This window comes from Lissotriton helveticus, chromosome 12 (genome assembly GCF_964261635.1).
Source record: "Lissotriton helveticus chromosome 12, aLisHel1.1, whole genome shotgun sequence".
In the NCBI taxonomy this organism is placed as follows: domain Eukaryota; kingdom Metazoa; phylum Chordata; class Amphibia; order Caudata; family Salamandridae; genus Lissotriton; species Lissotriton helveticus.
In genome coordinates, this window is record NC_136073.1 from 731,640,668 (window position 1) to 731,655,551 (window position 14,884).

Consider the following 14,884-nt stretch of genomic DNA (forward strand, 5'->3'; position numbering starts at 1 on the left):
GGGATCGCCTTTGGAAGCCATGTCTGATACCTCCGTCGAGATCTATTGGCGAGACTGACACTCTTATTCTGGACATGTTGCCTGCGCCTGGGTTGACTCGCTTTGGTGGACTGCTGCTGTGTGCTGGCCCGTGCTGTGCCTTTATGGATCGCATTGCCCTGAGTCGGATGGATGTGGGTGGATGGTGCCTTGTCTTGCTGTGGTCATTCTGGCTGCTTCCCCTGTTCCGTGGGGCTACTTCGCTACTGTACTTCATTGGCACACTGGATCGCAAGGGACAAGGTTGACTCTGTTTTTCCCCTTCTTACTTGCCGATGATGGATAGACAGGGGAGCTGGACGTTGGCTATGTTTTGATTGGGGTCGGGGGTGGGGTGGCCGATAGTAATCCTGCTGGCTGTTCTGGGTGCACGTGGATGGCCCTCCTCCGGTAATACATGTTTCCTTTTTCTTTCTTCTCTTTTCTTTCTTCTTCATTTCGGGTACTCTTTTGGGGCGACAGACACACTGCGAGGGGGGGGTAGGCCGTAGCCTCTCCATGCGTGTAGGGTGGGGGGATGTTATTTTGTCCTTTTTGGTTTCTATGGGCCTTTATTTCTCTTTATTTTATATTCCTTTTTCTCTTCCCTTTTTCTTGGGTCATTGGTGTTAGTTGTCAGTGGGTGGGTAGCAACTGGCACACTACGTGTTCTGTGATTGTCTATCCTTATGTGCTGTTTCAGTGCCGCCATTTTGATGATGTCTTCATGCTTGCTGGATTTCTTGCTGTGCGTTGCCCACTTCAATTTTGTTTGGTATGTTCGGTCTTTGATCCTTTCTAGTCTTTTCCAGCTTAATATTCTTCATTTACAACATTAAAAAAGAAAAACCTTTCACAATGAACCTTCCCTTCTCCTGCTCCCCAGTAGTACGTATTTTTCCAGTGTAACTCGAATCGACTGTATTTTGTTTGCAGTACTACTGCGATGCCGTATTGTTTGCTGATGTGCTCCAAAACGTTGTTGAGGCCGGCCGGATGGTTGTAGGCCCGTATTTGTTTCATGATATTGCGCAATAAAGGTTTTTAAAAAAAAAAAAAAAAAAAAAAGATATGTTCCTTCTAGTCTCTGGCCTTGTGACCAGTCTTACACACCTCTTCTGAGGAGCATGGCCCTTGCCTCTGTAGCTCGTCTGGCACAGGGTGGCCACAACATTAAGGGAGGCCATGTAGTGCAAGGCCTATGAATATTTGTGAGACATGTGTGTCTCAGTGCTCCTCACCACATTCATCAGGGAGACCCAACCATGTTTAGGACTCAGCTACCAGACAGGTTCAACTGTCTGTAGGCGAAAGTAACTTGTGTACCATATCAAAAACTTACAGTGGACTTAGAGCCCGCCCCTTTGCTTATGATTGGTTGATTTTCTGGCCAATCATTTGGTTGCTTGTTATTCAACGAGCTTTCTTCCACTTCTGGTGTTTGTCCAGCTCCTGGAGCATAGGCCCCTTTAGGAGCCTTTTAATTGTCTCACTTATATCCATCCACTGCTCCCTTTCAGGGAACTTCAATTTCATATAGCATGAGAATTTGCATATTTCCAATCGCTTCATCTCATGTACTGCTTCCCCAAAAGGTGCTCACCCCACCCACTCCATGTTGCACCCTCATCCCTCTCCCACAAGCCTCTCTGGGCTTAGCTTCAAGCATCTACTATATTTTTTAATGTACCAGTCCTAGGGTGTCTGCCCATTTTGATCAGTTAGTTAAAAAAAACGGTGCCTGCATCCCTCTCTAGCAAAACCAAAGGGGATGATGGATGGAGAGTTGAACAATGCAAGCACTCACCCCCAGTCAACTGATCTGGGTTTAATCTATCATCATTCTTTAGCTCACTCCGCCACTGCAGTTAAGACATGGCCATGTGCAAATCAGTCTGACCCTGTGCCTCATGGGAACAGTCCAGCCTGAACTGCCAAGCCATGTCTTCCCTGGACCGGAAACAAGCATCCTGGAACCGGTTTCTGAAAAATCAGCCGTCATCAGCCAGGCTAGCTTGAATCCAGTGGCAAAGTGAGCAAGGGACCCACGTCTGGACATACCCTGCCAACTTAGGGCGATCAAAGCAAAACCAAAGGGGAGGATGGATGGAGTGTTTAACAATGCAAGCACTCATCCCCAGTCAACTGATCTGGGTTTAATCCATCATCATTCTTTAGCTCACTCCGCCACCCCAGTTCAGACATGACCATATGCAAATCAGTCTGACCCTGTGCCTCATGGGAACAGTCCAGCCCAAACTGCCAAGCCATGTCTTCCCTGGACTCAAACAACTTGTTAACACCCCCACTCATCACGCAGGCCACACACTCGACCCCATCTTCACCTCCAGCAAACATATCTCCTTCAGTCACACCACAGTTCTCCAATGGACGGACCACAGCTGCGTTCACTTTGTCTTCAAAAAGACCACGACCCACAACCACCCTCAACCCACTCTACGAAGAAACTGGAACAAAATCACCATCGACCAGATCTCCTCCTCGCTTCTTCAAACCCCCCCTGCCCACTCTTCGAACCCCAACCAAGCAGCCATGAACTTCACTCAATGGCTAACCAAGAGCGCCGACAACTTAGCACCTCTGAAAAAACGTCAAAACAAACTAGACCGCAAAAACGCCCCCTGGTTCAACGATGATCTTAAGAAATCCAAGAAACTCTGTCGCTCCCTCGAGAAGGCCTGGAAAAAAGACCCGAACACCAGCACCAAGGACGCCTTCAAAAACGCCACCCGCACACACCACCAACTGATCCGGACTGCCAAGAAAGCCGCACTTAAAGACCGACTAGACAACAACGCCCACAACAGCAAGGAATTATTCAACATCATCAAAGAATTTACCAACCCCCCTGCCAACTCCAACGACATCACTCCCTCTCAAACCCTTTGCGACTCCCTAGCCTCGTTCTTCCACAACAAAATCGCAGACATTCACAACAGCTTCGACAACCAACCCAGAGACCATCCCTCACAACTTTCTACCGTACCCTCACCCCCCTCGAACATCCTCAATGACTGGAACCCTATCTCCACCGAGGACACCATCCGCCTGATGAATACCATTCACTCTGGCTCCCCTACAGACCCATGCCCTCACCACATCTTCAACAAAGCAGACTCCATCATAGCACCTCACCTCCGAGACGTCATCAACTGCTCCTTCAAATCCGCCACCTTCCCGGAAAGCTGGAAACACGCCGAACTCAGCGCCCTCCTGAAAAAACCCACAGCCGACCCCACCGAACTCAAAAACTACCGCCCCATCTCGCTCCTACCTTTCCCGGCCAAAGTCATCGAGAAAGCTGTCAACAACCAGCTCGCCGCCTTCCTCGAAACAAACAAATCCCTCGACTCCTCACAGTCCGGCTTCCGAGCCAAACACAGCACTGAGACCGCCCTCATCGCAGCAACAGACGACATTCGCACTCTACTGGACAATGGAGACACAGTCGCCCTCATCCTCCTTGACCTCTCCGCAGCCTTCGACACAGTCTGTCATAGCACCCTCCTACAACGCCTCAGAAACATCGGAATCCAAGGAAAAGCACTGGAATGGATCTCCTCGTTCCTTGCTGGAAGAACTCAGAGAGTCCGCCTCCCACCATTCAAGTCAGAGGCCACTGAAGTCACTTGCGGAGTTCCACAAGGATCCTCACTCAGCCCCACCCTCTTCAACGTATACATGAGCCCCCTCGCGACCATCGCACGCCAACACAACCTCAACATCATCTCCTACGCTGATGACACTCAACTGATCCTCTCACTCACCAAAGACCCGACCACCGCCAAAACAAACCTACATGAAGGAATGAAAGAAGTTGCCGAGTGGATGAAGCACAGCCGTCTGAAACTGAACTCAGACAAAACAGAAGTCCGTATCCTAGGTACCTCTCCCTCGCCTGGGACGACTCTTGGTGGCCAGAGGCCCTTGGAAAAGCACCCATCCCGATGGACCATGCACGGAACCTAGGCGTCATCCTGGACTCCTCTCTCTCGATGAACAGACAAGTCAACGCCGTTTCATCATCTTGCTTCAACATTCTTCGCATGCTCAAAAAAACATTTCGCTGGATCCCCACCGAAACCAGAAAAACGGTCACCCACGCAATGGTCACGAGTCGCCTAGACTACGGGAACACCCTGTACGCCGGCACCACCGCAAAACTTCAGAAAAAACTCCAACGCATCCAGAACGCATCAGCCAGACTCATACTAGACATCCCGCGTAACGACCACATATCTGGTCACCTGAAAGACCTCCACTGGCTCCCCGTCAATAAGAGGATAACATTCCGCCTCCTAACCCACGCACACAAAGCACTTTACGAACTTGGACCCGAATGCCTCAACACTCGACTTTCCTTCTACACCCCCCCGCCAGCTACGCTCCTCCAACCAAGCCCTTGCCACTGTACCTCGCATCAACAAGACTAATATGGGAGGAAGATCCTTCTCCTACCTGGCAGCTAAAACCTGGAACTCACTTCCCACTCACCTTCGCCTCACTCATAACCATCTAGCATTCAGAAAGCAACTGAAAACCTGGATATTCGACAAGTAATTCCCCACCCCATCAAGCGCCTTGAGACCCTCTGGGTATGTAGTGCGCTATATACATTTTTTGACTTGACTTGACTTGGACCGGAAACAAGCATCCTGGGACCAGTTTCTGGCTAATCAGCCGTCATCAGTCAGGCTAGCTTAAATCCAGTGGCAAAGTGAGCAGGGGACCCATGTCTGTGAATACCCTGCCAACCTAGGGCGAACAAAGCAAAACCAAAGGGGATGATGGACAGAGTGTTGAACAATGCAAGCACTCACCCTCAGTCAACTGATCTGGGTTTAATCCATCATCATTCTTTAGCTCACTCCACCACCCCACTTCAGACATGACCATATGCAAATCAGTCTGACCCTGTGCCTCATGGGACCAGTCCAGCCTGAACTGCCAAGCCATGTCTTCCCTGGACTGGAAACAAGCGTCCTGGGACCAGTTTCTGGCTAGTTGGCCGTCATCAGCCAGGCTAGCTTCAACTTAGGGCGAACAAAACAAAACCAAATGGGATGGAGGACGGAGTGTTGAACAAATCAAACACTTACCCCCAGTCAACTGATCTCGGTTTAATCCATCATCATTCTTTAGCTCACTCCGCCACCCCGGTTCAGACATGGCTATATGCAAATCAGTCTGACCCTATGGCTCATGGGAACAGCCCAGCCCGAACTGCCAAGCCATGTCTTCCCTGGACCGTAAACAAGCATCCTGGGACTGTTTTTTGGCTAATCAGCCGTCATCAGCCAGGCTAGCTTGAATCCAATTGCAAAGTGAGCAAGGGACCCACATCTGGGCATACCTTTTAATTCTCTCACTTATATACTTCCACTGCTTCCTTTCAGCGAACTTCAATTTCATATAGCATGAGAATTTGCATATTTCCAATCGCTTCATCTCATGTACTGCTTCCCCAAAAGGTGCTCACCCCACCCACTCCATGTTGCACCCTCATCCCTCTCCCACAAGCCTCTCTGGGCTTAGCTTCAAGCATCTACTATATTTTTTAATGTACCAGTCCTAGGGTGTCTGCCCATTTTGATCAGTTAGTTAAAAAAAACGGTGCCTGCATCCCTCTCTAGCAAAACCAAAGGGGATGATGGATGGAGAGTTGAACAATGCAAGCACTCACCCCCAGTCAACTGATCTGGGTTTAATCTATCATCATTCTTTAGCTCACTCCGCCACTCCAGTTAAGACATGGCCATGTGCAAATCAGTCTGACCCTGTGCCTCATGGGAACAGTCCAGCCCGAACTGCCAAGCCATGTCTTCCCTGGACCGGAAACAAGCATCCTGGAACCGGTTTCTGAGAAATCAGCCGTCATCAGCCAGACTAGCTTGAATCCAGTGGCAAAGTGAGCAAGGGACCCACGTCTGGACATACCCTGCCAACTTAGGGCGATCAAAGCAAAACCAAAGGGGAGGATGGACGGAGTGTTTAACAATGCAAGCACTCATCCCCAGTCAACTGATCTGGGTTTAATCCATCATCATTCTTTAGCTCACTCCGCCACCCCAGTTCAGACATGGCTATATGCAAATCAGTCTGACCCTATGGCTCATGGGAACAGCCCAGCCCGAACTGCCAAGCCATGTCTTCCCTGGACCGTAAACTAGCATCCTGGGACCGTTTTTTTGGCTAATCAGCCGTCATCAGCCAGGCTAGCTTGAATCCAATTGCAAAGTGAGCAAGGGACCCACATCTGGGCATACCTTTTAATTCTCTCACTTATATACTTTCACTGCTTCCTTTCAGGGAACTTCAATTTCATATAGCATGAGAATTTGCATATTTCCAAGCACTTCACCTCAAGTACTGCTTCCCCAAAAAGTGCTTGCCCCACCCACTCCATATTGCATCCTCATCCCTCGCCCCAAGCCTCTATGGGCTCAGCTTCAAGCATCTACTATATTTTTTCATGTACCAGTCCTGGGGGCGTCTGCCAATTATGATCAGTACGTTTTAAAAAAAAATGGTGCCTGTATTCCTCTCTAGGCACACGCACATATATGTCCTCAGATATGCATGCACCTTTGGAATGAGGTAGTCACCAGCAGCAGCTTTCCTTTTTTTTTTGCCAATGCTGTACAGTATCAGAAAATAAAATGAGACAAAGCCAACAGGTCAATAAGGCAAGACCTACTGAGTTTGCCAATGCTTGTTAGGTACGTCACTGCCGTTTAATCCGCTCTCGGATTCTCCCACCCTCTCCCTATCGATCCTCACTCACCATTTCTGAGATACATAATCTTATTTCCCATTGAGTAGCATGTCTCTGGCTGGAAGAGGGAGAAGTTATTGTTTTCTTCCATGAAAGGTGCTTTATTTTCTTCGAAGCCATTGCAGGCCTGGATATTGGAACATAGGTCGGCAGCCTGTACTATAAATAATAATTCAAACTGCATGGAATGCCTTGTCAGTGTCGGTTCCTCTGAACTATAACCTCGCAACACCTAAAATATAGCAGTGTTATGGTCGTTTATTCTTGGCCTCTGAGATCTGAACAGGAATTAGGAGTGTATAACCTAATTTTCTTTACAGAGACAAAAAAATTATACTCTTTACCCAAATACAGAAAATAATATATGTAAGAAATTGGGTTACTGCTTGAGGAGGATGAAAACCTTCTCAAGCAGCAACCACAATTCTTATCAGGGTGAAGTCCCAAGCAACCCCTACGTTATCCTGTGCTCAACCTTCGGGTAGCTTGGCACAGAGCAGTCAGGACTATTTCAGAAGCAATGTGTAAAGTATTTGTACAACACTTCAAACAGTAACACAGTTAAAACACACCAAAAAAGGACCCCATAACAGATTTAGAAAAATAGAGTAATTTTAATGAATAAAATAAGATAACAACAAAAATCCAATAAGCAGAACTGGCGATATGCAGGTTTTAGGATTTCAGTGAAAATAGAACCAAAAAGCACAAAGCGTAAACTGTGGATATCTGGTCGCTCCGGACCGGGACTAACTCACAAATTCAGGTTAACTGCGATGGAGCACGAGCCAGCTACAGTGACCCAGTTAGGCCCACTGAACAGAGTACCTTTAATCCTGGTTACTGGAGCGTTGCGAGAGTCCGCGTAGAAGGTAAATCGAGCAGCCAATAGCGAAGCATCGGTTCTCAAGTGAGGCCAGGCTGCAGAGTAAGGTCTGGTGTCGTCGTAGAGGATCCCGTCAATGGTGGCTCGTGATGCAGTCTGGCATTGAAGAAGTGTCATGCAGCCAGGGGGATGTGTTGCTTCAGAGGAGCTGCGAGGCTGTGATGCAGAGTCTGGCTGTGTCATTGAGGATGCCATCAATGAAGGAAGCGAGGACCTGCACTGAGGATGCGTTACACAGTGACGGTTCCGATTGAGTGACTGGCTGCGATACAGGTCTTTGCAGCAGTACCGATCCATGTAACAGCGGCGTTGTGTCGGTTCTGCTCCAGGTTGTGCTGTGCAGTATTGGAGACTCGTCGGTTGTGCTGGATCCACAGAGGCTGGCAGAACACCTTAGGCAACCCTCCAAGGTTTAGGACTGGATTGGCACCACTTAGCAGGATAGATTTACAGATGGCAGGGTCCAGGTGCTGGTTCAAGTCTGTTGGAGCCTTCTGTCACTGAGGTTCAAATTAGGGGGATAGGCAACTAGCCTTTGGAGTCACTCTGGGGTCCTGGGTTCATCAGATGCAGATTCAGTCCTTCTCACCCAGAGCAGCAGGCAGAAGGTCAGTAAGGTAACAGTTCCTCAGAGAAGCAGTCCAGCAGAGTGGCAGCCACTCCAGCAGCACAGCCACCTTTTTTCTTGGCAGAGTATTCACAGGTCCAGACGTGCAGTGAAGAGTTGGTGTCTGAGGTCCAGTATTTGTACCAGTTGTGCCTTTAAAGTGGGGAATGTTGGAATATCCTAGATCTACAGGTCCTTGGTAAACAACATACCGTCCGCCCTTGACCCCCTCAGAGCCCACTGGGAGCATTGGGTTGGTTCCCTGGAGGAGGACTGGAGAGACGCACTGATGGCCCCAGGGTACTAACCATTTCGGCTCTGCCTCATTCAAATGTATTACCTCCATTGTGCATATCTTACTCCTGTGCGATTGTACATGACTTGGTTCCTCCCGTTCCCACAGTGCCCTCGATGTGCGGCAGACCCAGCAGACTTTTACCACATGGTCTGGTCCTGTGTCCCCCTCTCCAAATACTGGGTATCAATTGTAACCGAGATTAGTGACATCCTGGGCCCCCCTTAGCCCCCTTACCCTTCTTCTGGGGGTGATGGATGGGCTGGATGGCACCGTACTGACAAGCTGCTCCTGGGAACTGCCATAATGTTGGTGAAAAGAGACAGTGCTGCAACATGGAAAACTTCTAAAGCTCCCTCAAGTGCGAAATGGCGACGGGGAGTGGATTGGTGTGCCACCCAAGAAAAAACTGTGTACGAAGAAAGAGGTTGTCCTGCCAAGCATGGATGCATATGGGGCAAATGGCTGGGTTTAACGGACTGAGTTATTATACAAGCAGGTTGGATGGGCGGGAGTCTTTTGTTTTTTTCTTATTTTAACGTATATACTGGAGGATCAGCCGGGGGCTCTCATGAGAATGTATTGAACTGTCTTCTCTGTTTCAGTGACGCTCTGTTTTGTTTATTGCTAAAATCCAATACAATTGTTTATAAAAAAAAGAGTGGAGGACGTTCTAGAGGTTCCCTTTGAAGTCCCCAGATGTCCTGCCTTCCCTACCCTGGCTTCAGACTAACTACAGCTGGCTATGCAGCCCATTGTGTGGAGGCAGAATACAGCCTATACAAGTGTAAGTAGGGCTGTGCTCAGCTCCACCCTCCCATCCTGCTAGTGTTGGCCCCAGGGCCGGACTGGGAACCGAAATCGGCCCTGGCAAAGTGCTCAGCCGGCCCCCCTCTCCTCTGGGGGTGCGACCGCACTCTTTGCTAGGGCCGGTTTTCGGCCGATTTTGTTACAGGGCCGTTTTTGCAGCTATGCTGCAAAAAACGGCCCTGTAACAAAAACGGCCCCCTGGGGTCCAAAACCGGCCCCCACCCATGCGGCCGACCGGGGGATTGCCCGGTGCCCACAACGGCCAGTCCGGGCCTGGTTGGCCCATCCAGGCACACCTAAGCTCTCTATTGTGTGTGTCTGTCTAGGAGGAATGCACAAAGCCCAACTGTCAGTTATACCCAGTCATGTGACCCAGAAACAGGCTACTGGCACTAAAGGGCTAAGGGATAAAAATTCCAACTTTCTAAAAATTGCATTTTCAAAATTATAATTTAGAATCCGGCTTCATAAAAGTTAGGATATTTCATTACAGTTCCAAAGACACCAAGCTTGAACTGATGACCTGCTCACATTGCCAAACTACAGCTTAATAAATGTAACAAGGTAATTCCGGTGTTATCCTATGGGAGAGGTAGGCCTTGCAGTAGTAAAAAATGAATTTAAGGGTTTTTTACTAACAGAAGATGTAAAACTTAAAAGTAAATGTTCCAGTTTTTGAATACACTGCACCTGCCGTATGAGCCATTGAGGGCCTACCTTAGGGGTGCCTTATCTGTATTAAAAAGGAAGGTTTGGACCTGTAAGAAGATCTATTTTACTAGGTGAAAATGGCAGTTTAAAACTTCATACACAAACTGCAATGGCATTCCCGATATGTGTCGTGGTCCTTGCTGATGTTGCCTCGGAAGTACCATAGAAGTGAAGCTAAGTCCACTACTTCCCCGAAACACCACCAAATGCCAGGATATTTAGTAGATCACCTGGAGAACAAATGATGATGCCTGGGGGGAAAAGGGGAAACAAAACAAGGTAAGGAGGGGAACACGGGGTCTTCTTTGGAGGGCAGGTATCTGGAAATCCTGGAAGCAGGTGTGTTTCTGGTAAGCATCCACTATATAAAAGATAAAGAAAAGAGTTAAATGTAGCTCCCTAAATCTTTAAGAGTTGAGTAGGTATCATAAGTGATCTATCTATGTACCTGTCTCTTTACTGGAAGTGATGCGGAAGAGAACTGAGGACCTTTGTACACAACAGACTTTTCTGAACCTCTCTGTAAAGACAGTAATCTAAAGTCACTCTCTGGGTTTTAACAGGGACACATATGGATCGATATCTATCATAAGCAACAATATACCTGAATATATGACCGGATACACATAGAACTGACCCCAACAATAGGTGAGTGCAAACTGCACTAATAACACAGAAGCAGAGAACCACTGTCTCTATCTTGTATCTCAACTTAGATACAATGGGAACCTTTAGGTATGAAGAACGCAAGCAACAACAAAAAGGAAACTATTCCCTTGAGGAAGTCAGGGAGTCAATAGGCATAAAACAAAATCCAGCTGGTACACAGGAGGAGACTACCAACTAGTAGCAAACACAAAACTTGTGTCGAATGATCAAAAACTCAGAAAAGAGAAACACCGGAACAGAACTCTCAAAAGCGCTGAGAGAAGCTTCAAAGGTAGCGTACCTGCACTGTAGGTTCAAAGCGCATAGACCATGCTACTCGCACCGCCCTGAAAGCCGCAACCCCGTCAAGCCCGAAAACGCCTTCACCGTGACCCGGATATCCGCAACTAAGCCCCGGAATCGGAAACTAACGTGAAGCGTCACTGGGGCTGAAAGGAAGGTCTATATCCTGTTTGGAGCCATACACGCGCATGCGCTAATCTTCGCACATGCGCGTGGAATCCCGGCGGATATCTTGCCAACCAACACTTCGTCTCCATTTTGCCAATTGAGTCTGCAGGCACGACAGTACACCCCTCCCAAACTCCCCCCAACTGGTTTGGGTTTGGCGAGGTAACGCCTATGAAAAGAGCGGAGCAGGCGAGGTGCGTGCACCTGGCTCGCAGGTTCCCAAGTACGTTCCTCTATTCCATATCCCTTCCAATGGATCAAATACTGCAGTCTTCCTCTACTCCTCCTGGAATCAATAATAGCTTCCACTTCATATTCCTCTTCAGAATCAGCAATGATGGGGACAGGGGCCACCGGAAGACGAGTACCAGGTTCGACAGGCTTTAGAAGTGACACATGGAATACGGGATGAATTTTCATAGAGGAAGGTAACTCGAGTTTCATAGCGACTGGATTCACCGCCTTAATGATCGAGAAGGGTCCTATGTACTTGGGTTTAAATTTACAAGGTCCTCGTAATGTTATGTGTTTAGTGGACAACCAAACATTGTCACCAACTTGGTAAATGGGTTCCTGAGTTCTATGTGCATCCGCCCCTTTCTTGTAGGCAAGTTTAGCCCTGTCTAAATTGTCCTGAATAGCACTATGTACGGTCTGTAGATGTTGCACTAGAGCAGTGACTGCAGGAGTGTCACATCAGGAGGAAAGGGGAATATGCAATACCCTGGGATGGAAGCCATGCGACCCATAAAAAGGGGTGAATAAGGTGGAGAAATGATGGCTGTTGTTATATGATAATTCGGCCAACCAAACAACTTCATCCCATTCCTGGTGAGTCTGTAAAACCTGACATCTTATAAATTGCTCAAAGCTCTGATTGACATGTTCAGTTTGTCCATCCGTCTGAGGGTGATGGCTAGAAGACAAGCGAACGTCAATATGCAGTAACATACACAATTGCTTCCAGAATTTAGAAATGAATTGTGCCCCCCTATCGGTTATCAAGACAGAGGGAATGCCATGTATTCTAACAATGTGCTGTAAGAAGGTCTTTGCAAGGGTGCTAGAAGAAGGAAGACCTGTCAAAGGGATAAAGTGAGCTGTCTTTGTAAACAAGTCTACAACTACTAGTAGTGTAGTATTCCCCTTCTTAGTGCATGGCAATTCAACAATGAAGTTCATGGACACTGTGTGCCATGGGCTAGGAGGAGTAGGAATGGGATGTAAAAGCCCCACAGGTTTAATATGGGAGGCTTTTCCTTGGGCACAAACATGGCAAGTTTTAACATACTTCTGTACGTCGCTAGTCAACTCTGGCCACCAACAATATCATTTCACCATTTCTGTTGTCTTTTTATACCCTGGGTGTCCAGTAACTCCCTGTGTATGGCACCAATGAAGTGTAGTGTTTTATCTAGGAAACCTGAATCGATATTCCTATTTTATGCCCTTGTCCGGCTATAATCAATAATATCCATACAACGGCATAATAATCATATCCATAATTCAGTTGCAGCACATGCTGTCACATTAAGCAAGGCTACTTCCCCGGCCCCCTAGTAAGCACACCGAGTTCTCTAAACAAAACCAAGCCTCCAGCAACCTGGGAAATCCCCCTTGCTATTGTTTTGATTTCGTCCTAGAACTCCTGTAAAGCACTGTAAGAACGGCCAGTTCTTAGTGACATCTTTATTGACGTCTTATGTCCAACCTTACGTCAAACCCAGGCACCTTTCAGGTATAAATATACCAACGTTGCCTTAAGCAAACACACGGTGGTGATTCTGGAGCAGAGCAGCTATCTACTTGCCCGAGAGCCCAGCTGATGCGAGAGCCCACGGACGCTGCCCCTCCTCCTTGACGCACTGAGAGAGACGCTGTCTTTTCTCCTGCCGAGAAATCCAGCTCCGGTGTTCCCAGATACCTTCGCGGGTTCCTGGGATATCGAGTCCTGAGAAAGAGATACAAGACCTCCTGCTTTCTATTACCCAGGTACGGAACTGACTAAACCCTTACAGAGAATTCTTGAGTCAGATTCTTGGCAAAACAAACTTAACTTAAACTGCTACTTACTTACTCCTTCCCACGTATTAGGCTTAGGTCAGGTACACAGGGGTAGGCGTATTTAGAAGCACCAGTTGAGTACGATTAGTCAATGTATATATGTATGTATATATTTTATCTATTTTAAAGTATCATATGGCTAAGAAACCATATCAATGCTTTTACAGTATTATTTTATAATCCTCCTTTTACTGTACGCACTTTACTTTACCATGAGCATTACAATCGTGGCAATTCATTTCTCTTGTATGAGGAAGAAGAATGCTCAATAAATAACACCTTTTATTGAAAACGCCCGTCTCTCTTTTCTCTGCATTCTGGTGAAACTAAGTACGCACATTTGACTGAGTGAAATAGCTGTCTATTGTTTTCACACGACTCTAGAGATACACTCTTATTCAGGGAGAGCAAAGTTGTCATGTTTTATGGTTGTCAGAAGCTAATACCTTCTTGTCTATCCAGGGAGGTTAAACTCCTCCTCGTTTATTCGAGAAAGTTTCTAGTGACCTCTGAGCTAGCTTGCAAACCTTAAGTCTAATATAGTCAGTAGAGACCTAGATAACCTCAGTCCTACGTCTACACTGCTGAATATATTATTCCAATGCGCAGAGCCTATTGGGAATATAGGAACTACACTACAGACGTACCTGTTGTTGCAACTGAGGATTAGGAATAAACAACCCTCCCTGAACATAGTGTAAGCCTTGTGTGACGTGGGAGGCGTGTGACTTTAGAATTTCGATTGCTTTAGGGTCTTGTTGTGCCTGTACAACCTGTTTAAGGAATTCTTCTTCTACTGTGAGTGCTCCTATTATTCGGTCGGTGTTTATGATGGCAGGTGGGTGCTCATCTATAGGGGGCAATCCAAAACCAATACGGGATAAAGCATCTGCCTTCCCATTTTTCTTGCCTGCTCTAAAGTGTATCTCAAAATCATAACCACCAAAAAACGGAGTCCATCTGAGTTGTCTCATAGATAGTGCCCTTGTGGTTTTCAGATACTGCAAATTCCTGTGATTGATCAGTTATGATAGTAACTGTATACTGGGTGCCTAACAAATACTGTCGCCATTCTTCCAGCACCTTCTTTATAGCTAGAAGTTTCCTTTCCCCTATGGCATAGTTGATCTCTGCTGGGGACAATTTGTGCGAATAATAGGCCACCGGGTGTAATTCTCGAGTGTCTGGGTGGACCTGGCATAAAACACCTCCGACTGCGACTTGGGAAGCATCCACTTCCACCACAAACGGACTCTGTTGATCGGGGTGTCTCAGAATGGGAGCACTGGTAAAAGCCCTTTTCAATGTATTAAAAGCTCTTTCTGCTTCGGAAGACCAGGTAAAGGGTATGTCTTTCTTCAAGAGTTTGGTGATTGGGGAGATGATCTCAGAGAAGTGTTCAATAAAGCGCCTGTAAAAGTTAGCAAAACCTAGGAAACGCTGTATTTCTTTCATTGTTGTACGTGCTGGCCATTGTACTACTGCTTGGATCTTGTGAGGATCCATTTGTAACCCGTGAGCAGAAATGATATATCCCAAAAAGGCTACTTGAGACCTATGGAAGAAGCATTTGTCCAA